The sequence below is a fragment of the Triticum aestivum genome, chromosome 1B (assembly GCF_018294505.1).
Source record: "Triticum aestivum cultivar Chinese Spring chromosome 1B, IWGSC CS RefSeq v2.1, whole genome shotgun sequence".
NCBI lineage: Eukaryota > Viridiplantae > Streptophyta > Magnoliopsida > Poales > Poaceae > Triticum > Triticum aestivum.
Window position 1 is genome coordinate 660567872 of NC_057795.1, and position 25896 is coordinate 660593767.

At 47.8% G+C, this 25896-nt stretch overlaps 1 pseudogene; it reads left to right on the top strand.

Annotated features, from left to right (window-relative positions):
* The first annotated feature begins 22901 nt into the window (after positions 1-22901).
* Positions 22902-23932, top strand: LOC123081836 (cytochrome b561 domain-containing protein At2g30890-like; annotated as a pseudogene).
* The last annotated feature ends 1964 nt before the right edge of the window (positions 23933-25896 follow it).

Genomic DNA, 25896 nt, shown 5'->3' on the forward strand with positions numbered 1-25896 from the left:
AGATGTGGTATCAGGTTTTTCAAATCGATTCAAGGGTTCAACGCACAATGACTGTGGCCCAAGAGTGCTAGTCATTACGGGCATGTGTGTGAAGACTTCACGCCTTTTGAGGGAGTTCCGGACTAGGGGGTGTCCGGATAGCCGGACTATCGTGATCGGCCGGACTCCAAGACTATGAAGATACAAGATTGAAGACTTCGTCCCGTGTCCGGATGGGACTTTCCTTGGCGTGGAAGGCAAGCTTGGCGATACGGATATGTAGATCTCCTACCATTGTAACCGACTCTGTGTAACCCTAGCCCTCTCCGGTGTCTATATAAACCGGATGACTTTAGTCCATAGGACGAATAACAATCATACCATAGGCTAGCTTCTAGGGTTTAGCCTCCTTGATCTCGTGGTAGATCTACTCTTGTAACGCACATCATCAATATTAATCAAGCAGGACGTATGGTTTTACCTCCATCAAGAGGGCCCGAACCTGGGTAAAACATCGTGTCCCTTGTCTCCTGTTACCATCCGCCTAGACGCACAGTTCGGGACCCCCTACCCGAGATCCGCCGGTTTTGACACCGATATTGGTGCTTTCATTGAGAGTACCTCTGTGTCGTCACCGATAGGCTCGATGGCTTCTTCGATCACCATCAACGACGCAGTCCAGGGTGAGACCTTTCTCCCCGGACAGATCTTCGTATTCGGCGGCTTTGCACTGCGGGCCAATTCGCTTGGCCAACTGGAGCAGATCGAAAGCTACGCCCCTGGCCGTCAGGTCAGATTTGGAAGTTTGAACTTCACGGCTGACATCCGCGGGGACTTGATCCTCGATGGATTCGAGCCACAGCCGAGCGTGCCGCACTGTCACGGCGAGCATGATTTAGCTCTGCAGCCGGACAGTACCCTGGAGGCCGCACTCGAACCCGCTCCGATCTTCAATTCGGAGCCGGCTGCGCAGATCGAGGACGGATGGCTAGACACCGCCTCGGGGGCTGCAACCTCTACGGCGATAGAGCCGAACACTGACCTTGTCCCTCATAAAGCTCGTGACTCCGAGGTGCCGGACTCCTCGCCGGACTCCGAACCTCCCGCGCCCCCTCCGATCGAATCCGATTGGGCGCCGATCATGGAGTTCACCGCAGCGGACATCTTTCAACACTCACCTTTCGGCGACATCTTGAGTTCGCTAAAGTATCTCTCGTTATCAGGAGAGCCCTGGCCGGACTGCGGTCAGGACGGTTGGGATGCGGACGACGAAGAAATTCAAAGCCCACCCACCACCCACTTGGTAGCCGCTGTCGACGATCTAACCGACATGCTAGACTACGACTCCGAAGACATCGACGGTATGGACGACGATGCCGGAGACGACCAAGAACCAGCGCCCACCGGGCACTGGAAAGCCACCTCATCATATGACATATACATGGTGGATATCCCAAAGGATGGGAATGGCGAAGGAACAGCGGAGGATGACCCCTCCAAGAAACAGCCCAAGCGCCGGCGTCAGCGGCGCCGCTCTAAATCCCGCCACAGCAAGAATGAAGATTCCGGCACCGGAGATAATAATACACCGGACAGTGCCGAAGACAACCCACTCCAGCAAGATCCAGCGCAGGAGGACGGAGACGCCAGCCCTCATGAGAGAGCGGCAGAAGAAGAGGTAGAGGATTATATGCCTCCCTCCGGAGACGAGGCAAGCCTCGACGACGATGAATTCGTCGTGCCTGAGGATCCCGTCGAACAAGAGCGTTTTAAACGCAGGCTTATGGCCACGGCGAACAGCCTCAAGAAAAAGCAGCAACAGCTTAGAGCTGATCAAGATCTGCTAGCCGACAGATGGACTGAAGTCCTCGCGGCCGAAGAGCATGAGCTCGAACGCCCCTCCAAAAGCTACCCTAAACGCAAGCTGCTCCCCCGATTAGAGGAGGAAGCGTATGAACCCGCATCACCAGGAGACAATACGGCTGACCGACCACCCCGTGGTCGCGACAGAGAGGCCTCTAGGCCCTTCACTAGACCCGTACCCCGGCATCGCTCGAAAAGCACAAGGCCACAGGGGAACGCTCCGGACTTGCGAGATATATTGGAGGATAAGGCAAGACAATCAAGATCGATCTATGGATCGCGTGGGCGCCCCACGGTACGTGACGACAACCGTCGCGCCGGACACAGTAAGTCCGGCCGGGCCGAACAAAACAGACAAAGCTCTTTTGAGCTCCGTCGTGATATCGCCCAGTACAGAGGCGCCGCACACCCACTATGCTTCACAGATGAAGTAATGGATCATCAAATCCCCGAAGGGTTTAAACCCGTGAATATCGAATCTTACGATGGCACAACAGACCCCGCGGTTTGGATCGAAGACTATCTTCTTCACATCCACATGGCCCGCGGTGACGATCTTCACGCCATCAAATATCTCCCCCTCAAGCTTAAAGGACCAGCCCGGCATTGGCTTAACAGCTTGCCAGCAGAGTCAATTGGGAGTTGGGAAGACCTGGAAGCCGCATTCCTCGATAACTTCCAAGGCACGTATGTGCGACCACCAGACGCTGATGACCTAAGCCACATAATTCAGCAGCCAGACGAATCGGCCAGACAATTCTGGACACGGTTCTTAACCAAGAAAAACCAAATCGTCGACTGTCCGGATGCGGAGGCCCTCGCGGCCTTCAAGCATAATATCCGCGACGAGTGGCTTGCCCGGTACCTGGGACAGGAAAAGCCGAAATCCATGGCAGCCCTCACATCACTCATGACCCGCTTCTGCGCGGGTGAGGACAGCTGGCTAGCATGCAGCAATAACCTCAGCAAAAATTCTGGCAGTCCGGGCATCAAGGACCATAGTGGCAGGTCGCGTCATAACAAAAACAAATGCCACATTAACGGCAACAATAGTGAGGATACGACAGTCAATGCTGGATTCAGAGGCTCTAAACCCGGTCAGCGGAAAAAGCCATTCAAAAGAACTGCTCCGGGTCCGTCCAATTTGGACCGAATACTCGACCGCTTGTGCCAGATACACGGCACCCCCGAAAAGCCAGCTAACCACACCAACAGGGACTGTTCGGTATTCAAGCGGCAGGCAAGTTAATTGCCGAAAACAATGACAAGGGGCTGCATAGCGATGACAAGGAAGAGACCCGATCGCCGAACAATAGAGGACAGAAGGGTTTCCCCCCACAGGTGCGGACGGTGAACATGATATACGCAATGCACATACCCAAAAGGGAGCGGAAGCGTGCGCTAAGGGATGTATACGCGATGGAGCCAGTTGCCCCGAAGTTCAATCCATGGTCCTCCTGCCCGATCACTTTTGACTGAAGGGACCACCCCACCAGCATCCGCCACGGTGGATTCGCCGCATTGGTCCTAGATCCAATCGTCGACGGATTTCACCTCACCAGAGTCCTGATGGACGGCGGCAACAGCCTGAACCTGCTTTATCAGGATACAGTGCGCAAAATGGGCATAGACCCCTCAAGGATTAAACCTACCAAGACGACCTTTAAAGGCGTCATACCAGGTGTAGAAGCCAATTGTACAGGCTCAGTTACACTGGAAGTGGTCTTCGGATCCCCGGATAACTTCCGGAGCGAGGAGTTAATCTTCGACATAGTTCCGTTCCGCAGCGGCTATCATGCCCTCCTCGGATGTACCGCGTTTGCAAAGTTCAACGCGGTGCCGCACTACGCATACCTCAAGCTCAAGATGCCAGGCCCTCGAGGAGTCATCACGGTCAACGGAAACACTGAACGTTCTCTCCGAACGAAGGAACATACAGCGGCTCTCGCGGCAGAAGTACAATGCAGCCTCTTAAGGCAATTCTCGAGTCCGGCCATTAAGCGGCCGGACATAGCTAAGCGCGCCCGGAGTAACCTACAACAAGACCACCTGGCACATTCCGAGCACGCGTAGCAGTGCGGCCCCAACCTCAGCCCCTGTAAAACATCAAAACAGGTCCTTCGCGTACACCATTACGCTCTGAAGATACCATGGGCATGGGGAGAGGGGCACGACCACGATAAGCCCAGACTGCGGCTCAACCACACCAGGGGCTCTCAAGTGTGCCGTTCTTTTTTTTCCTTTTTATTTTAACCCACAGGACTCCGTTTGTCTGAGGCCCTGTCCAGCAGCAAACCTGCCAAACTCACGATGCAATAGCCAGGGAAGGATAAAGGCTACAACAAATATCCAGGTGGTCTCCATTACGAGCATTAAATCTGTTTTACGCACCATTCGGCAGCCTACCCCTGGAGGGGGACATGTTTAACAGTCCCATCCCTTGCTTATCGCACCATTTGTATCGTTCTGCACTTACATCAGTCTTTCTTGAATAAACAATGCAGCACCTTTTTGCTTATAATTGCATTTCCTTTTTATACATATGTTCATTTACGGCATGTTGCATCCGTACACTTTGGTACGGCTAAAATACACCAGGGGCTTATGTTTCCCGCATCATGGTGTGATAAGTCCGAACACTTTCACAAGTGCGGCACCCCGAACTTATAGCACTATATGCATCGGCTCCGAATCATGTCTTGGGTCAATAGTTGGGTTTGCCCGGCTCCTATGTTTTGGTACCTTATGTTCCGTTGTATCAGCTAAGGTAGCACTGGGAGAACCACTGCGATTGCGCCCCAGTTGAGCTGGGTTAATGCCTCAGTGGAGAAAGCTAAAACTGACCGTCATGATGAGGCGAGAGCCGGTCGCTGTTCGAGAGGTTTTTTGCGAGTCCTTAAAGACTTATGCCGCTTAGAGCGAGGAGCCGGATCTTGTCCGGCCCAGGCGTGGATAGCGCCCCAAATTCGGCCTTCCGAAGACTAGGGGCTTCGCCGAAATTTAAAATTATAGAATTCTATGGCTAAGTGAGAGTGTTCAAGCATTATAAGTCCGGTTGCCTTGTTCGCTGTGTTGAGCGCCTCCCTAGATGGACCCAAAAATGGGAACAAGAGTGCTCAAGTTTATCCCGAACACCCCAGCACTCGTGGCATGGGGGCTGAAGCCGACGACTTGCCATCTCTCAGATTTGATAAACAGCCGCACATAAGGTAATATTTTAAATTAACAAGCGTTGCTTAGCGCATATGAACTAAGTCTTCAGCGCATAGGATAACAAAATGCGAGTCTACTCAAAAATTACATCTTTGGAGCACTCCCCCGCAATAGTGCGGGCGCCCTTCAGCACACTCTTATAATACATCTCGGGCGTGCGATGCTCCTTGCCCTCTGGTGGCGGGTCCGTCACAAGCTTCTGGGCATCCATCTTGCCCCAGTGCACCTTTGCGCGGGCAAGGGCCCGACGGGCACCCTCAATATAGGCGGAGTGCTTGATGACTTCAACCCACAGGCACGCATATCCACCAGCCGCCGCACCAGGCCGAAGTAGCTCCCAGGCATGGCCTCCTTAGGCCACAGCCGAACTATGAGGCCCTTCATGGCCTGTTCGGCCGCCTTGTGGAGCTCGACCAACTGCTTCAGCTGGTCGCTAAGGGGCACCGGATGTCCGGCCTCAGCATACTGAGACCAGAAGACCTTCTCCGTCGAGCTCCCCTCCTCGGCCCGGTAGAATGCGGCAGCATCGGACACGCTGCAAGGAAGATCTGCGAATGCTCCTGGAGAGCTCCGAATTCGGGTAAGCAACAGGTAATTAACACTCACATGCTTACTTTGCATGAAAAATGCCTTACCCGCTACTATTTTCTTCACCGCCTCAATCTCCTGGAGGGCCTTGTAGGCTTCGGCCTTAGCGGCTTTGGCACTCTCAAGAGCCGTTGCAAGCTCAGACTCTCGAGTCTTTGAGTCATGCTCCAGGCTCTCATGTTTTTTCACGAGATCCTGGAGCTCTTGCTGTACCTCCGCCACCCGCGCCTTCTGCTTCTCTCGCTCGGTGCGCTCCGCGACCGCATTGCGTTCGGCCGCGGCCACCGCCTATTTCAGGGTCGCCACCTCGTTAGTGGCCCCTGCAATATCCACGTTATCCTTGTCATTCTTTTTGCAACCAAAATCCTTTTCTGTAAGGTACAATTTTAATAAGGTGTTACTCACCTTCCTTGTCCTCGAGCTACTTCTTGGCACGGCCGAGCTCGTTCTCGGACCGCTCGAGGTTTTCCTTCAAAGTATTGACCTCCGCAGTCAGTGCGGCAGAGGTCAGTAGCGCAGCCTGCAATCCCATATTGACATATTTTTTATGACTCATGCATATATCTTTTTAGATCCTCAGTCCGGCTTTTCTTTCTGAACACCGAACCGAGCATCAGGGGCTACTGTCTATGCGGTACCATTTTATACATATCGAAATTCTCACCTCAAAGCCTGTTAGAAGGCTGCTGCAGGCTTCGGTCAGCCCGCTCTTGGCGAGCTGCACCTTCTGAATCACCGCACTCATAACAGTGCGGTGTTCCTCTTTGATGGAGGCGCCATTGAGCGCCTCCAGCAAGCTATCCGGCGCCTCCGGTTGGACGGAGGCTGCCGGCGTCACGGTCTTGCCCTTCTTACGAAGGGGTCGCCCGCCGGACTCCGGAGCCACTGTGGGTTCCGGGGCCGAGTCCGGTGCAAAGTCCGGGAGGTTGTCCTGCGACACCTCCGGGGCCTCCTCCTCCTGGTGGGTCCCTTCCTGGGATCCCACCTCGGCATCGTCCGCGTCACGGGGGGTGGAGGCAGTCGAAAGAGAATCCATATCCGACGCACCTAAGGACCCGCTCGACGAAGCGGGAAGATCATCCTTGGGTGGACTGCAGGGTTGTATGCGGCTTAGAAAGACATTATGTGGCGAAAAGGAAAAACCTTGAAGTTATTCGGGAGTCCGGATACTTACGATCTCGCCAGGGGCTTGGCCCTTGGAGGCCAGTCCTCGTCGTCGTCACTGGCGTTGGCAGGGCAGTCCGGGGGAAGAGTTTTTCCCTTCTTGGACCCTTCGGCCTCCCTTGTTGGGGAGGCCCTCCTTTTCTTCCCTCCCCCCCGCTGGGGGAGAGCCTTTCTTCTCCTCCTCGCCTTGGTGGGAGGAGTCGGCCTCGGATTCATCATCTGATAGCACCTGAAAACGGGAACTCTTCCGAGTCCCCGTGGCCTTCTTCTCCGGCACCACGTGGGGTGCCGGAGCCAGCAGCCCCGTTAGGCGGGCGTCCGCTGGGTTCTCTGGCAATGGGGCCGGACAGATAGTCCGTTCGGCCTTCGCCAGCCAGTCCTGTCAAAGGTAAAGGGAGTTTAGATCCCGCATAGAGTCAAACTATGGAAAACAAGTGGCAAAATCGCTTACCTCGTCAGCTGGACGCTGCAAGCGGAATCCGCGATCTTCGGTAGCGGATGCGGGAGCCTCGGTGCCCTTGAACAGCACCTTCCAGACATCTTCGTACGTAGAGTCGAAGAGCCCGCTCAGAGTCTGGTGCTGCGCCAGATCGAACTCCCACATGTTGAAGCCCCGTCGTTGGCACGGGAGAATCCGGCGGATGAGCATGACCTGGACTACGTTGACAAGCTTGAGCTTCTTGTCCACCAGCTTCTGGATACAGGCTTGGAGTCCGGTCAGCTCCTCCGAATCCCCCTAGATCCGGCCACTCTCTTTCTAGGAGGTGAGCCGTGTAGGGATGCCGGATCTGAATTCGGGGGCCGCTGCCCAATCAGGGTCACGCGGCTCGGTGATGTAGAACCACCCCGATTGCCACCCCTTAATGGTTTCCATGAAAGTGCCCTCCAGCCACGTTACGTGGGACATCCTGCCCACCATGGCGCCTCCGCACTCCGCTTGGCTGCCCTTCACAACCTTCGGCTTGACACTGAAGGTCTTGAGCCACAAGCCGAAGTGGGGCTGGATGCAGAGGAAGGCCTCGCACACGACGATAAACGCCGAGATGTTGAGGATGAAATTCAGGGCCAGATCATGGAAATCTAGGCCGTAGTAGAACATGAGCCCCCGGACAAAGGGATCTCCCTCGTCGGGGAGCCGATGCGCGACGTCACTTGACAAATATCCGGCGTCGCGCAGCTTCTGGATCTGCCCCTCCGTGACGGAGGAGGCCATCCACTTGCCTCCCACTCCGGACATAGTTGGAGAAGGTTGAGGTGAGAAGTGCGGACTTGGGCGCTGGAGCTCGAGTTCGCGGAGATGGATAAGCCAAGGAGGAAGAAGGCGCAGGTAAAAGGGTTGGATCTTTATCCCCTTATATGGGCGGACAAAAACATGTGTCCCCACCGGCCTGGTAAAACTCGCTTATCTCCCAAGCGTCACAATCAATGGCGCGGTTGGGTTACCCACGTCCGTATTGATGGGAATCCCGGAATAAGGGGAACACGATCTCTGCTTCGACAAGACGTGCCAAGGAAACCGCTTCGCTAAACGCGCTGAGGCGGAACAACAAAAATGATTTGAGTAAAGGCTTGGTAGTGGTGTGATGTCACGCCACAAAATACATCAGCAGGTTGAACTTGTGTAATATTATTCTCTCTACGGTGGTACGTGGAATTTATTTTTGCAGAGTCGGACACTATCCTGATGTTCACAATCTTCTATAAATTATTTGGAGGAAGAACCTGCCTTGCAATGCCGAAAACAACATGCGCGCCGGACTCGTCGTCATTGAAGCCTGGTTCAGGGGCTACTGAGGGAGTTCCGGACTAGGGGGTGTCCGGATAGCCGGACTATCGTGATCGGCCGAACTCCAAGACTATGAAGATACAAGATTGAAGACTTCGTCCCGTGTCCGGATGGGACTTTCCTTGGCGTGGAAGGCAAGCCTGGCGATACGGATATGTAGATCTCCTACCATTGTAACCGACTCTGTGTAACCCTAGCCCTCTCCGGTGTCTATATAAACCGGATGGCTTTAGTCCATAGGACGAATAACAATCATACCATAGGCTAGCTTCTAGGGTTTAGCCTCCTTGATCTCGTGGTAGATCTACTCTTGTAACACACATCATCAATATTAATCAAGCAGGACGTAGGGTTTTACCTCCATCAAGAGGGCCCGAACCTGAGTAAAACATCATGTCCCTTGTCTCCTGTTACCATCCGCCTAGACGCACAGTTTGGGACCCCCTACCCGAGATCCGCCGGTTTTGACACCGACACCTTTCCTCGACCCACTACTAGGAAAAGGGCTATAGATAGGATTGATACTAATGGCGCACCAGGTAAGCAGTGCGCCACTACTATATACTAATGGCGCACCGGTTGGAGGTGCGCCGTTAGTAAGGAAGACACTAATGGCGCACCAGGCACACGGTGCGCCACTAGTATTGAATTTTTTTTATTTTTCCATACATTCTAATGGCGCATGACGCCAAAGTGCGCCATTACTAGTTCTAACAAGTAATGGCGCACCTTGTAAGCAGTGCGCCATTAGTATATTTTTTTTTTACTTTTTTGCAAAACTGCTAATGACGCACCGTGTATATTTTCATGGACACTTTTTGATCTCGATCTCGATCCCAACCGCACCCTCCCCCGCTAGCTCCATCGCCGCCGACGACCCACCGCAACTCTCCCCCGCTCCACCGCCGCCGACGAGCACCCCCCCCCCGCACCCTTCCCCGCTCCACCGCCGCCAACGAGCACCCCCCACACCCTCCCTCGCTAGCTCCACCGCCGCCGACGACCCACCGCAACCCTCCCCCGCTCCACCGCCGCCGACGAGCACTCGGTCCCCCGCACCCTCCCCCGCTCCACCGCCGCCAACGGGCACCCCCCGCACCCTCCCCCCGCTCCACCGCCGCTGCCGATGATATTTCCAAGTAACAAATTTGAACATATTTTTTAAAAAATTATTACTGTTTTTATAAAAAAATATTACTGTTATGATTTAAACAAGTTTGAACATATTTAAACACAAATAAATATCAAACAGGATTTAAAATGCATAAAAAAAATATTGGGGAGCCTGGGAATCGAACCCAGGACCTCCTGGTGTGTGTGCTGCGTACTGACCAGTCGGGCTAGTGGGCGGGTTCTTTTTGATCTCGATCTCGATCCCACCCGCACCCTCCCCCGCTAGCTCCACCGCCGCCGACGACCCACCACAACCCTCCCCCGCTCCACCACCGCTGACGAGCACCCGGCCCCCGCACCCTCCCCCACTCCACCGCCGCCAATGGGCACCCTCGCACCTTCCCCCCGGTCCACCACCGCCGCCAATGATATTTTTTTAAAAAATTATTACTATTTTTATAAAAAAATATTACTGTTATGATTTAAACAAGTTCGAACATATTTAAACACAAATAAATATCAAACAGGATTTAAAATGCATAAAAAAGTATTGGGGAGCCTGGGAATCGAACCCAGGACCCCCTGATGTGTGTGCTGCGTACTGACCAGTCGAGCTAGTGGGAGGGTTCTATTGTAGATAGGGTTAGGTGGTATATAAGACAAGTCAGGCTAGATTAAATTACTTATGGCGCACCCTTCTGTGGTGCGCCATTGATATGGATGTACTTATGGCGCACCCCCGGGTGGTGCGCCATTGCTAAGCCTCCCCCACAGTAAAATCCTCAGTCCCCAATCCACACTCTAATCCCTCCCCGCCTCATCTCACCCGCCGTCCCCAGCCGTGCACCCGACCACCCTTCGCCGCCGACCACCTCCCTCACCGTCCCCCCTTCGTCCGCGCCCGCGCCCTCGCCGTCCCCCTCCACCCACGGCCCCGCCTGCGCCCCCTCCCTCCCGAGCGCGACAGCTAGGGTTCCTAGCCACCGCCACCGCTACCGGCCCGCCGCCGCGGGCGCGCCCAGCCAGCCGAACCCTCCGCTGCCCCGCCTCCGGTACAGGCCCCTCCAGCCCCGAAGCTGCGCCCCCGCCCGCCTCCTCCTCTCTTCTCCCGCGACCTCCCCCTACCCCCTCTCCACCGCCCCGTCCCCTCAGCGCCGCCCGCCATCTCCCTGAACCCTAGCTCCGCCGGCGTCGGGGACGACCACCTCGTCGGCCTCACCAGGCCGCAGGCCCTCAAGCCCCACGCCGTCCTCGGCCTCGCCCTTTCCACCGGCGGCGCCCCTTCCTCCGCCCCTGCAGCGCGGCAGCAGCAGTAAACAGCCAGGTAAAACTGACTAATCTCTTGTGTATTACTGTATTAATCTTTCTACTATTGTAGATACAGTAGTTTTATGTTGTTGTAGTTTTATGTTGCAGATACAGTAGTTTTATGTTGCAGATACAGTAGTTTTACTGTATTACTATAGTAGGAAATGTCTTATATTTCTAGTGAATGTACATGTTAGCTGCCATATCATTTGCTTTGGCCTGTATTTAGTGTTTTTATGATTTCTTGTTTTGATGTTACAATTTTGTTAGTTCCTAGATATTGCTGGTTTGTACTTAGAAAATATTCAAAGTTGATTTGTTGTCTCTGCAGTTCAAAACGTTTTGTATCAAGCTTCTAGGTTTTGTCACAGATAGTAATGCTTTGCTCATGTAGTTGCTGCATGGTCAACTTGTGTCCAAGAAACTTGAGCTCCTGTTCCAGTTTATATTATTAATTAGTAATTCAAACAGATCATTATAGTTCTTTAGAAGTGGGCTTTTGTGTCCACCCGCCATGAATTTGTAGAGAGGTCAGCTGAATAAATTTGGTTACTCTGATCTCGCAAGCATAATGATTAACTTTTGTATATATAGATACTCCTACAACAGGTATAAAAAAGATACTCCTACAGTACTTATTTTAGTCAATTACAAATATAAACTGCAATTGGATCATCATTCTTTCATGTACATGATAGACTATGCCATGTAGAGTAATGAGTTTCATTTGATTCCATGCTCACAACAATTGAATGTAACTGGATCCTCTTTGTTTCATGTACATGAAGTATTTCAACTTGTTTGTCTGCATAAAGCCTTGGTTTAATTTTCTAGGCTAATTCAACTTGTTGTGCATGATGTAGGAAAGTGAACCAATAAAAATTGTTTATTATTGAACCAAATGTTCTTAGTGTTTCAGTGGATTTGTAAATCTGTGGGCTTGCCCACTAATCAAATACCATTTTAGGGGACCTTCATTTCTAACTTGTCCAACAAAAGCATGGAACTAGGAAACTAAACAACCCCCCATTAGAAGATCCTGAAATATATGCTCCAGCTAGTTGTCAAGTTCCCCTCTTATTCTGTGTTATAGATGCAGAGAGCTTAGAAGGAAAAGCAAGCCCAAATACAAGCTAACTTAATTCGCTGGCTACAGCAGACAGTGCAGCAGCAGCAACACCTCCAAGGTGAGAAATATGTTCCTATTTATCTTTTTTTGCTCAAGTTCTTCAGTACATCATATAATATAGAGAAGTGCAGATCAAGTGGTGCAATCATATACATCTGCCACTTAAGTCATCCTTCCCTTTAAGCAGAGTGATGCCTTTCGATGTCACACAATAATGTTTGTTGCAAGAACATTCTACTCTTAGTGTTCGTTTGTTTACTGCATAAAAATATATAGTTTTGCTGCTGTTATGCCTGTATTCACTGCTGCTGCTGCTGTACTTGTGATGATGTTGTAGGTACCCCGAGAGGCCCTTGAGTTTGCCGGAATGTCGATTAACTTCCGTTCCGGCAAATTCGGGTACTCCATATGTCCTATTTTCAGCAAAGGTAATGCTGAAATTTTTCGTGAATTTTAGCATTACTTTGCTAAAAATAGGACATATGGGGTACTTGCGACTAATGCCTGTTATCATGCATGTTTTATGATCTGTTGTAAGGGTACTAATTGGTCTCTTCTGCTGCTTATCAGAGATGGCGGGAAGCAGCCACCGCCGATCTGCGACACCGTAGTACGAGTTGGATGCTTCCGAGTTCTTCACTATCATACTTGAGGCTTCAGTATCATCCATGACGCAGGTATATAAAACGAGAGATCTCCCCTTCACCCATCTCATTATGATATCTGTTGTTTGCTACATCACTCAGGCTGCCTGATAGTTTTATGAACATGCTGATGGGTGAAGATCCGCCAAATAATGTGAAGCTGCGACAGGCCAGCAACGGGTTTCGCAGGCAGTGGGATGTGCAGTTGGTGATCAAGAAGGGCCACATGTACTTGTCTCGTGGGTGGGAGAAGTTCTACCGTGCCTACGACCTGCGGCTGGGGTACTTCCTTCTCTTCAGGTACGACGATGACGCCAACATGCTCATCGTGAAGGTGTTCAACACGACTATGTGTCGCATGCGCTACGCTGCCGATGATGATGCCGGTATGTTCTGCCTCTTCTTATTCCTCTACATTTGGCTTTGTCTGACATCGATTGTTAACGGTCATTGTTGCATTTTGGACAGGTAATGGGAGCAGCAGCAACGACACTGGCTACAGCCAAAGCAGCAGCGACTATGGCTGTAGCGAAAGCAGCAACGATTCTGGCAGCAGCATAGACAACAAGAAGGATGATCCGGACTGGAGTGTGGGAGAAGAGGAGCAGAGTGAGGATGAGGAGCTGCAGGATGACGATGGGCATCAGGCTGAGGATGACCCAGCGCTGATGGTGGCTGACCAAGGGCAAGAGATGGTGGTGGCTGACCATGGGCAAGAGATGGAGGTGGCTGAGGATGACCTAGCGATAGTCGTGCCTGAAGGTGGCCTCGCGATGGTGGTGGTGCCTGGCAATGACCACGCACCGGTGGTGGCGCCGGCGATCCCACAGCTGGGCGACATGACCATGCCAATTGTGGTAGAAGACTACATCCCACTGCCTCCACTGCCTCCACCGCCTCGCCGCTCTAAGCGCATCAGGGAGAGGAAGGAGAAGAAGGAGAAAAACAATGCATGAGAACTGAACTTTGTCAGGTATGTCAGGTCTCCAATAGGTTAGTTATCCAAAATGATATATATATACTTAGTTACCTATGTTATCTCTAATATGCTTAGTTTCCTATAGGTTAGCTTCATTTTTACCTAAGTTGGCTCTAATATACTAACTTAGAGCTTATATGCTTAGTTTCCTATAGGTTAGCTCCAAAATAACTTATGTTAGCACAAAATGATCAAGTTTACATAATAAGCTTATAGTCTTTTTCTTATTCTTCTTCTTTTCCAAAATGACATAGGTTAGCTTCATTTTACCTAAGTTGGCTCTAATATACTAACTTAGAGCTTATATGCTTAGTTTCCTATAGGTTAGCTCCAAAATAACTTATGTTAGCACAAAATGATCAAGTTTACATAATAAGCTTATAGTCTTCTTCTTATTCTTCTTCTTTTCCAAAACTCTTCTTATTCTTCTTCTAGTGTTCTTCTTCTAGTATTCTTCTAGTCTTCTTCTTTTTCTTCTTCTAACTTCTTGTTTATCATTTTGCAGATTTGATTTAATTGACGGAAGCTTGCGTGGATGGAGTGCTTCTTTTCCATTTGTGTTTTTATTTTGTATCAATGTGAAACTTTTGTGATTTGATGGATAACGGTGTTGGATGAACAATGTGAAACTTTTGTAATATGTAACGATGGAACTATGTGTTGGCTATGTATGTATATATGATGGAACTTGTGTGTTGGCTATGTATGTATATATGATGGAAATTGTGTGTTGGCTATGTATGTATATATGATGGAACTTGTGTGTTGGCTATGATTGTTATATGAATGCTTGTTGTATATATATGTGTTGGATATCTCATAGGTGAAATAGTGACTTGAGATTAAGGAAAAAAAATAAAAAAATTGTTACTAATGGCGCACTACCATGTCATGCGCCATTAGTATATAAGACACTAATGGCGCACTGTGGGCAAAACTAATGGCGCACTGCCAGGTGCGCCATTAGTATACCATATACTAATGACGCACCAGTGATGCGCCATTAGTAAAAAAACTCTAGTGGCGTGATACTAATGGCGCACTGGTAATGCGCCATTAGTAGGCAAAACTAGTACGCCATTAGTAGGCCTTTTCCTAGTAGTGACCAGGTCAGGCCGACTCCAGTATGGGAGCAGCGACATCGACGCGTTGGCTCCTCGTTCGTGTTGCGGCGATGGTCCATAGACATCAATGTAATTTTTATTATGTTTGAGGTGCTTTGTACTTATGGCGAATCTTTATAGCAGAGTTGGGTCCTTTTCGCAAATAGAGAGCATAGTTGCAGTTTGGTGTGACTAAGTTCGAACTTGGTATACTTCAAAAAGTGAAAGAATAATTCAAATTAATTTGATTCAAAATCTATACTAGGCATGGACGTCTTCGCCCTAACAAAAGTTAGCAAACAATTCAAAATAATGCGTTTATTTATATCCAATTTGATTCAAAGTTTTTACGTGGCCATCTTCAACCGAGCAAAAGAAGCAAAGATTATTTTCAATTTTTTTTGTTTAGATTCCAATACCAATTATACTGGTGTAAGCTCGAGATCATATCTCAGTGTCGTTTGGTCTCATGAAGACAATAAATTAAAATAAAAAGAATGAACAATAAACCATGGAATGAAGAATTATTTTTTTAACGAGTTACATGAACATTTTCATTACATAATGAACTAGTATCATGGATTATGGAACACATTTTAAAAATTGTACGAACCATGTTTTATCTATTGGAAACATTTATAGGAGTTATGTGAATAGTTTGTTTGGCATACATGAACAAATGCATTATTCTGCTAGTAAAAAGTACACAAATAAAAATATTCAACATGTAAAAAACCTATTTCACATCCATATAAAATAATAAATAAATACTATGAAAATAAAAATATTTATAAGTAAATAATTTATTCATATTTTATTAATATATTTTCAAACAATTGTATGTCTTAATCTTAACAAAAACATAAAGGAAAATAAAACAAAGACTAGAGGACTATCCAATAAGAAACATAAAGAACATACAAAATACAAAAGTATAAGAAAATATTAAAAAGAAAGTAAAAATGAATAAAAATAAAATGAAAAAAGTAATAGTTCAATATATAAATCACAGTAATAATATATAACCAATGAAAAAAGTATAGGAAATATTAAATAGAAAGTAATAAAATGACAAAAGTATAAGAAATATCTGATGAGTACAAAAATATGGCAAAATAGGAGGAGGGGGGGGGGGGGGGGCTTGCTTAAAAAAGAGAGAATTGCAAATCTAATAACATGATTCAATATATAGATCATGTTGAAGCGCAATTACAGTTTACACCGTAAGCAATATAGTAACAGGAAATATAAGAAGAGAGGTGAAAAGAAAAGAGTAAGAATTGGCATAACCAGAAATCTGGAGTGCGCCTTATATTGAACCAAAAAGATACAAATGACCCCACAACTCACTTGTAACAGTTCAAAAAGAAAGAATAATCAAAAGCTTATGAAATTGTTTTGATTCCCATCATAGTAATCTGATGGGAAGGCATATGCATGAGAGAGCAGTGGAAGCTGAAGAATAATATCATGTTAAGTTCAGGACAATACACATCTTCATTTTGCACCTTAACTTATAGTAAAAAAAATCAAATTGTTTTTAACTTGGTAAGAATAATCTGGTTGTGGAAAGTCAATATTTGTGAGAATAAATTTTCCTGAAAAGCTAGATCTGCAACCTCAACATGGCACCATGTCAGAGTTATATCGACACCAGCTTCTTTGCATGCCCTTTCAATGCTCAAGGTGATTCAGTGAGGAAAAAAAAACAGAAAATACCATGACCGTGAATTCCTTTTGAGGATTAAAACACGACCTCAAAGAAGTGTCGGTTATTTTGTTGCAGTTGAATACAAGAGGAACAAATGTGAAAAATATGATAGAAGTAGTAAAGCTGAAATTCAGTCTAGTGCTTGCGGATAACGTCTGTATCATTCTATGGGTGGTTATGTTAGAATTTGCTATAAAAGCATGGTGCAACAATTTGCATAATAAAACTCAGCTGCAGTATCAATATCTATTACTACCTCTGTACCAAAACATAAGACATTTTTGCAGTTCAATTCGAATTGGAAAAACGCCTTACATTTTGATACAGAGGAGTACCTCACAAGAGAACATTGTACATATTTAATTGCTAGCTGCACCCACCTCATTGATGTGCATGTGCGATAGGCTGGAAGCGTCGTACCCTGTTCGGGGCTGCGCCTTCGTGTTATATAGCAGGGGCTTATCCCTGGATATGCATACAAGTAGTTGGAGAGATTACATCTTGGAAGGCAAGGAAAGAATAAGAGATAGAGATAAATACATTCGGTTTAGAGAGAATCTAAACTATCTCCTAACTATCTTCTGTCGAAGCCTACGTGACCTATGCCATCGTGACATGATGTTTAACACCCTCCCTTAATCACAACTTGGACAAGTTGAGATTACGCTTAAACTCTTCAAAACTCCGTGTAGGTAACGCCTTGGTAAAGCCATCTGCAAGCTGATCGCTTGAATGAATAAACCGAATTTCCAACTACTTATTAGCAACACGTTCTCTGAAAAAGTGGAAATCAATCTCAATATGTTTTGTTCTAGCATGAAAGACTGGATTCGCAGAAAGATACGTGGCACCAAGATTGTCACACCAGAAGCATGGTGCTGGGATTCTTCTTATACCAAGCTCTTTGAGCAAAGACTGAACCCATATGATTTCTGCAGTTGCATTTGCTAATGCTTTATACTCTGCTTCTGTACTGGATCTGGATACTGTGGCTTGTTTCTTGGCACACCAAGATATGAGATTGGGTCCAAAGAAGATTGCAAACCCACCTGTAGACCGTCTATCATCCAGACATCCTGCCCAGTCAGAGTCAGAAAAAGCACTAACCAGAGTTGATGGAGACTTGCTGAAAGTAAGACCAGTGTTCAGAGTGTTTTTGATATATCTGACTATGCGTTTAGCTGCAGTCCAATGAACTATTGTAGGAGCATGAAGGAACTGGCATACTTTATTAACAGCAAATGAAATATCTGGTCTTGTAAGCATCAAATATTGAAGTGCACCTACCAGACTTCTGTAGTTTGTGCTATCCTCTTGATTCAAGGGATCTCCTTCAATAAGTGACAACTTTTCTGAACTAGATAAAGGAGTAGGTGATGGTTTACAACCTTGCAACCCTACTCGTTTGACTAAGTCAGTAGCATACTTTTCTTGAGAGAGATGAAGATCATTACCATGTTTCTTTACCTCGATCCCTAAGAAGAAGTGCAAGTCTCCAAGATCCTCCAAAGCAAACTCAGCACTCAAATCCTTTAATAGTCCTGTCACTGCCTGATCAGATGAGCTTGTAACAATTATATCATCCACATAAATAAGTACAAATATATATGTATTTGACTTATTGTATATAAACAAGGAAGTGTCAGACTTGGAAGGAATGAAACCAAGAGCTTGTAGCTTGTGACTGAGTCTGGAATACCATGCTCTAGGGGCTTGCTTCAACCCATAGATGGCCTTATCAAGCTTGCAGACATGAGATGGAAATTTTCTGTTTTCAAACCCAGGAGGTTGTTTCATGTAAACCTCTTCTTCCAGAACACCATGAAGAAACGCGTTATGTACATCTAGTTGTCTGAGACTCCATCCCCTTGAAACAACAATAGACAGAACAAGACGAATGGTAGCAATTTTACAACTGGACTAAAGGTATCCTCATAGTCTATGCCATACCTTTGTTTAAAGCCTTTTGCAACCAATCTGGCTTTATAGCGATCTATTGTTCCATCAGATTTCCTCTTGATTTTGAATACCCATTTGCAATCTATCAAATTTTTACCTTGCTTTGGGGGAACCAGATGCCATGTTTTGTTCTTCTGAAGAGCCATGTATTCTTCTTCCATAGCCCTTCTCCACTTCAAATCACCAAATGCTTCTTGCAGGGAGGTCGGTTCACCTGTGGTACATGCCATGCCAAACTTGGTAATATTCTTGTAATTGACAGGTTTAATTACCCCTTTTTGAAGATGTGTACGTGTTTGTGCAACAGGTACAGCCGCCGAATGCACAGAAGATCCATCAGCTGCCTGGGATCCTACGCTAGATCTTCCTGCAGGAGATGATGGCAACTCGGGATCTTCTGTGGCTTCAGCTGATGAAGAAGAGACGTGAGGCGGCGCACACAATCTGGACCCAGTCCCTGCCAGCGGTTCGTCACGACGTGGTGATGGCGCCGGCCGACACGGATCTGCGCTGGATCCCGAGCCGGTAGCAGACCGACCGGTCGGCTCATTCGTGGAACGGCGCGCGTAGCAGCGGTCCACTCCCGTGGGCCACCGGCTCGGGGGCGGCCCAGCGGCAGGCACTGATTGGCGCGGGTCGGAGTCCACTGGGTGGCAAATGGGAGGGGGCCGCGTGGCAGAGGCGGGGCTGCCGCCGCTGCAGGCGCGGTTGTCGCCTGGCGCGCCCGCGCGGTCGCTGCTGTCTCCTGGCGTTGGACCCGAGGCGCAGGTTCCCTGCTGCTGCACGGATCCCGTAGAAGATGGCGGGCAGACTGTGGCGGTGATGATCCCGAGGAGGATATGCTCCCTGGAGCTGGACACATAAAATGTCGCGCATTGAGGGTGATTTCTTCACCATTTTGCATGATTTCTTCACTGTTTTCTTGCCCTGTTTCACCACAAAGCTCAGCCAAACTATTGTTATGAGGGTTAGTCAATATTGCATCATCACAATTATTTCCCCATTGATCAGTGCCGGTTAGATGAGATGGGAGAAGAAGAATTTCTTGACGTAGGATGGCGCCGTCGTTTGGATGTAGATCAGAGAAGGGGAATTTGTCTCATCAAAAACTACATCGCGAGAAATATATACTCGACCAGTAGAGACATCAAGGCATTTGACACCTTTGTGTTAAGCACTATACCCTATGAACACACACTGTTTGGACCGAAACATGAGTTTATGCTTGTTGTATGGGCGCAAATTTGGCCAACAGGCACAACCAAACACACGAAGCATGGTATAGTCAGGTTTGGTGTGAAGGAGACGTTCCATAGGCGTTTCATTATTAATGACACGACTAGGTAACATGTTTATGATATGCATGGCTGTGAGAAAAGCCTCATCCCAGAATTTCAAGGGCATAGATGCGCCGGCTAAAAGAGAGAGACCAACCTCTACTATATGACGGTGTTTGCGTTCGGCAGACCCGTTCTGTTGATGAGCATGAGGGCATGACACGTGGTGAGAAATACCAAGTTTTTGGAAGAAGGAATTCAACTTTTCGTATTCCCCTCCCCAGTCGGATTGGACAACAATGATCTTGCTATCAAATTTTCTTTCAACGAGTGCTTGGAAATTTTGAAATACTTGAAAAACGTCGGATCGCTTTTTAAGAAGATAGATCCAAGAGAATTTGCTATAGTCATCAATGAAACTTACGTAATAAGTGTGTCTACCCACGGAGGAGGGGGCAGGACCCCAAACATCAGAGAAAATAAGTTGAAGTGGTTTAGTAGAAACACTCATAGAAATAGGATATGGCAACTGATGACTTTTAGCTCTTTGGCAAGAATCACAAACTGTTTCAACATTACGCTCTCCAACATATGGGAGCTTATTTTTCCTAAGCACTCGTTCTACTAAAGAAAAAGATGCATGCCCTAGACGATCATGCCACAATGCTGTTTCATGGTTGAAGATAACTTGGTGACCGCACATGCTGTTTTATTGAATCTCCTAAGCACGGGAATCAACGGATATAGCCCTCGAACGCATCTACCTCGATAGAGGATTTTCTTCGTGACCTGATCTCGAATCAAAAAGAAATAGGGGTGAAACTCAAGAAGACATGGTTATCAATGGCAATGCGATGAACTGAAAGGAGATTCATGGAAGCTCTAGGGACATGCAATATTTTTCTAAGATGAATTTTTCGATGAGGGGTTTTAATAATTGAGTGACCAATATGACTTATTCTCATACCTTCTCCGTTTGCGACATGGACTTGCTCCGGGCCGCGGTATTTCTCCCTCATGGTGACCTTCTCTAACTCGCCGGTGATGTGGTTTGTAGCACCACTGTCAACATACCAGTTGGTGTCGACTCCATACGAGGCCTCTGCCCCGCCAGCAACTTTTTCATCTTGAGAGGAGTCGTCATCCTCTTCGAAGCGATACCAGCAATCCTTCGCTGAGTGCCCCGGTTTGCCACAAATTTGGCACCGGATGGTATCAGGGAGTGTCTTGGGGGAGTTGCGACGGCCCTTGGAGTTGGTGTAGGAGGGCCGCCCGCTGCCGTTGTTGTTGCCGGGACCGCGGAAGTTGCTGTTGTTGGCGTTGGCGCTGTTGCCGGTCTTCTCTTCCGCGGTGGCCCGCGGTAGCGTGATCCGCCGCCGCCACCACCACGGCCGGGAGTGGCGGCATTGGCCGACGACTTGAAGCCGCCGTTCCCCTGGAAGAGTGCAACACGCTGGTCGAAGTTGCTCATCTGGGAGAAGAGTTCGTCGATGGTGACCGGCTGTGTGCGTGCATCGAGGGCGGAGACGAGGGGCTGGTACTCCATGTCGAGGCCGGCAAGGATGTAGGAGACCAGCTCGCCGTCTTGAAGAGGCTTGCCCGCAGCAGCAAGCTCATCCGCAAGCGACCGCATGTATGCAAAGTACGTCGCCACGGACTGCGTTCCCTTATGTGCATGAGAGAGCGCGATGCGGATATTGTTTACCCTAGACAGCGACTGTGAGGAAAACATCCCTGCTAGTGCTGCCCAGAGCTCATGCGCATGATCAATGGAGGTGACCTGCACTAGTGCTTCTTTGGTCAGATTGTTCAACAGATAGCCCAATACCTGTTGATCTTCTCGGATCCAAACCGAGTGGAGAGGATTGGGAATTGTTTCTTCTTTCCCATCCTTGTCCTTGGTGACGACGTGCTTGGCCGGCTCTGGCGTGGTTCCATCCACGTATCCGAAGAAGCCGGCTCCTCTGATCTGCGGGGTGATTTGGATGCGCTAGAGGACGTAGTTTGTGCGGTATAGCCTCTCGGTGACCTGGCCCGAGAGGTTGGAGTTGGCTGCGGCAGAGGAGGACATGGCGGCGAGCTTTGGTGGAAGGAACAACCTAGCGAACTAGATGTAATGGAAAAGAGGGGCTCTGTATACCATGTGCGATAGGCTGGAAGCGTCGTACCCTGTTCGGGGCTGCGCCTTCGTGTTATATAGCAGGGGCTTATCCCTGGATATGCATACAAGTAGTTGGAGAGATTACATCTTGGAAGGCAAGGAAAGAATAAGAGATAGAGATTAATACATTCGGTTTAGAGAGAATCTAAACTATCTCCTAACAATCTTCTGTCGAAGCCTACGTGACCTATGCCATCGTGACATGATGTTTAACAGTGCAGATATATTTAATTAAGTTGAGGAAAACAGAATTGTATCCTCAATTGCAGCCCCAAAGTCAAAGAATATGTAAAAGAAGAAAAAAGGTTGGGATTAGTGTCTAAGGCAACACAACAAAACTGGGGGAAAAAAACTCACAGTATGTTCGGGGTGCATGTGTTTTGTGGAGAGGTTGACTATCCATGTCCTAACAGAGTACAACAATAAAATTAAATACCAACGATAAATTGCTTCCTGCTTTTAGCTGCTTGTTGATCACAAAAGCGTTCTTTTTTAATTCATCATCTTTGACTACATGACCAGATTCATGTATTACTCATATCGTTCGTAGCCAAAATAAGGTTAGTGATAGTTTAGCTAAGTTTGCTCGTTTAGAAGGTAGAACCATGACTTGGATTGGTTCTGGGCCTTTGGTTGCTACGGAATTAGCTACGATTGACTGTATGAACTTCTCAAGTTGAGTAATACATTTTTCACCCGCAAAAAAAATAAAAAATAAAAAAATGCAAGAATCCTCAACAAATTATTTAAGATATCATATAAGAATACAGTATTGCCACATTATCCAGGTAGACAGGTTGCAAATACCAAATATTCATCATGCCACACACTGAAGATCTGAAACTGCATGTTCAAGTAGAAACAACACCGTGCATTATCAGATCACTTGGCAATGTTTGGCCAAACTTACCGCTTGCACTCCCGCAGGTCTTCCAGCTGTTTGGGCTGCCTATTAAGAGGCGTTGATCTTGACTATCTTTTGGAGGTGTTTGTTCCTGCCGAGCGAGGTCCGAATGAGACTGAATCGGTAGCATCAATGCTACTGTTTGTAAGAAAAGGACTGCTCCCTGCAGTGTCAGGGTGTGCGATTCTCTCGCTCGCAAGCTCAATCCATGGTTCTTCAGATAGCCTGGAAAGATCGAACCAAAGCTTCGAGAGCGTTCAGCCATTGGAGGTAAAATGGTTGTGAAGTTTTCCTTTTCTCACCTATAAATAAGTTTCAGAGATTCTTTCCATGTCCCTATCCAACTTTGGATGCAAGAATCTGAATGTGTCACTGCAGAACTGCTATCATTGATACTCGGTTGAACATTGGAACTGTTATTTTTGCAGCTGACGCCCAAGCTGTCGCTGCAGCTAAAGCTCCACACCTTCCTCCTCTGGTCGTCGGTCGGCTTCCTGATGCCAGCTGGCGTGCTGTTGATCAGGTTCTCGAGCAACTGAAGATCGCCAAGGCCGTCAGGGTCCTCTTCTACTGCCACGTCGCCACAGGTCGGTCGCGGCGGCGCTGTCGATCACCAACTTTGAGAACACGTTCAACAACACCCACCAGCAGATCGGGCTCGCCCTCTATGGCTTGTCTGGCTCCAGCCGCTCATCGGATTCCTTAGACCTGACAGGTTAGTTAGACACATCAACAAATACATTGATTTCCTGTAAATGTTCTTGATGAAAGTGTGTGATGGTTTGTGATCTCTTGTTCTTGAGATGAAAGTATGTGATGAAGGCGAGGAGCGTGTGGTAGCTGGTGCACTGGCTGCCGGGGATGGCGGTGTGGCATCCACAAGTACCGGGAGAGGACCAGCAGGAGCATTGGGCTCTGGACGTCGCTCCTCGCTACCAAGGTCTCCGCAGTGGCGCTCGTCAACCTCCTCCAGGGCAGGTGGAACCACGTCATGCCGCAAGAAGTGGCCGCCGGTGATGAGCGACAGTCGGAGATGGAGACGTCATGTTGAAGCATGATTATCGATGGGAGCTCGCTTGGGCAAATGCAACACCGATCTGCACAGTTCGTGAGCTCGAATAAAAATAGTAAGAGACTCTGGTTAACTGAAGCTGCATACTAGATATAGCTTTTCAAGCGTAGATCAACACTAAAACACTACGCAGAATGCATGATCGACAAGAGATTTATATCATACAACACTACACTCTGGTTAACTTCTTATATATGCCAACTAGACAAGCATTCAGCTGGCGCGCGGTACCCATACAGTGAGACAATTCCAGGAACCACAATGACAGTACGTCTGCACTTTCCAAAATACAATGACAAAGTGCCCAAAGTGATTTCCTTGCACAAGTTCAGCTACCTAACGACGCATTTTAGTCTAAGTGAAAACACAGCATAACAAACAACAAACTACGCTTTGGAAGCGAGCTTGGTGATGAGCTCGTTCACGATGGAGATATCAGTTGCACCTATGTGCTTCCACTCACTGGTCTCCATGATTCCTCGCAAGTCTTGAGCGGACTGGACTTTGAGGAACTCCAGGCAGGCCTCCTTGAGTCCACGGCAATGGTGCTGTGCTGCTAGATTGATGATAGAAAGCACCCAGCTCAGATCTATGCGCCCAGACAGGCGCTTTTCGCCATGCTCAGTGCAAACGGACACGAAACCGGCATCATCTGGGTAATCACCATTGTGATAGAGCTCGAGAGCCCATTGATAGCCTCCAGCTGTGAAGGAGCAACCCTTGATGCACTGTCCGTTGGGCAGGTGTTTGATGCGGGAGAAACCATCCACCACAAGCAGGTGATACCAGCTGCCGCTGCCGGCTGCGCTGGAGCCGGCGTAGATCTTGGCTGACGGCTGCGCGCAGCGTGCCGGCAGCAACTACGGATACACCGGCGAAGGACATGATTATTCCTGCGATCTTGTGGGCGATGTGGAGTGGAGCAGCAGGGGTCACTGCGCGAGGGGAGAACGTGGGAAGGAGAGGGTGGCGCTGGGGAGAGCTGGGCAAGGGAGCGGTCGACGGCGAGGTGGAAGCTGTGAAGGGAGTGGTCTACGGCGGCGGCGCGGGAGGTGTGAGACTAGGGATTTGGGGTTGGGGAATGGGGAGTGGCAAGCAGAGCAGCTAGCAGGCCCACTGGCCCAGGGAAATTTCGCGCGCAATTGGAGATGTTCTCCCGCCAACGTTTCGGGTGCGCGCCTAACTTGACTTGGAGCGACCGCTCGCGTCAGGGCGTCTCATGTATAGGTTCCAGGTAAGTTCCTTTTTTCTCCTGTTTTTTTTCCTTTTATTTTTATCTTCAAAAATGTTGTGAAAGTAAATACTTCAAAACTTTTAAAAAATTGTGAATTTGAAAAAAAAATGCTAACACAGTGTTAAACAATTGGTAGATTGATTAAAAACATCGTTGATACCATATTAAAAAATTATCTTTGTGACATTAAAAAAATCATGTGTTTCAAAAAATGTAGGTGACATTAAAAAATTATTTGAAACAAAATATGAAACGTATATAAAATAAATGTTTCAAATGTATATGATAAAGGTTCATAACATGTAAAAAAATTGTTTCTGAAAATTTACAAAAATTCCCGCATTTACAATGTTTGTGAAAAAAGTAGACATCCAATATGTATTTGAAGGAAATTTTAATCATTGTATTTTAAAATGCAAATCATGTATTAGAAATTGTACATAGAAAACCGAGGAAGGCGACAAAAACAACACATAGAAAATAGAAAGATCAATAAAAAAAGGTTCTAACACCGATGAAAACCATAAAGAAAAAGACATAAAAGGAAAGAAAGAAATAACCCCAAAGAAAACCGTAAAAAAAGAAAGATTAATGAAGGAAACCGAACAAAATCAACGAAACAAATGAAAGTAAGAAAGAAAACCAAAAAATGAACAAACGAACAAAAACTAGTGAAAACCAAAGAAAATAAAGAAAAACCCAGTGAAAA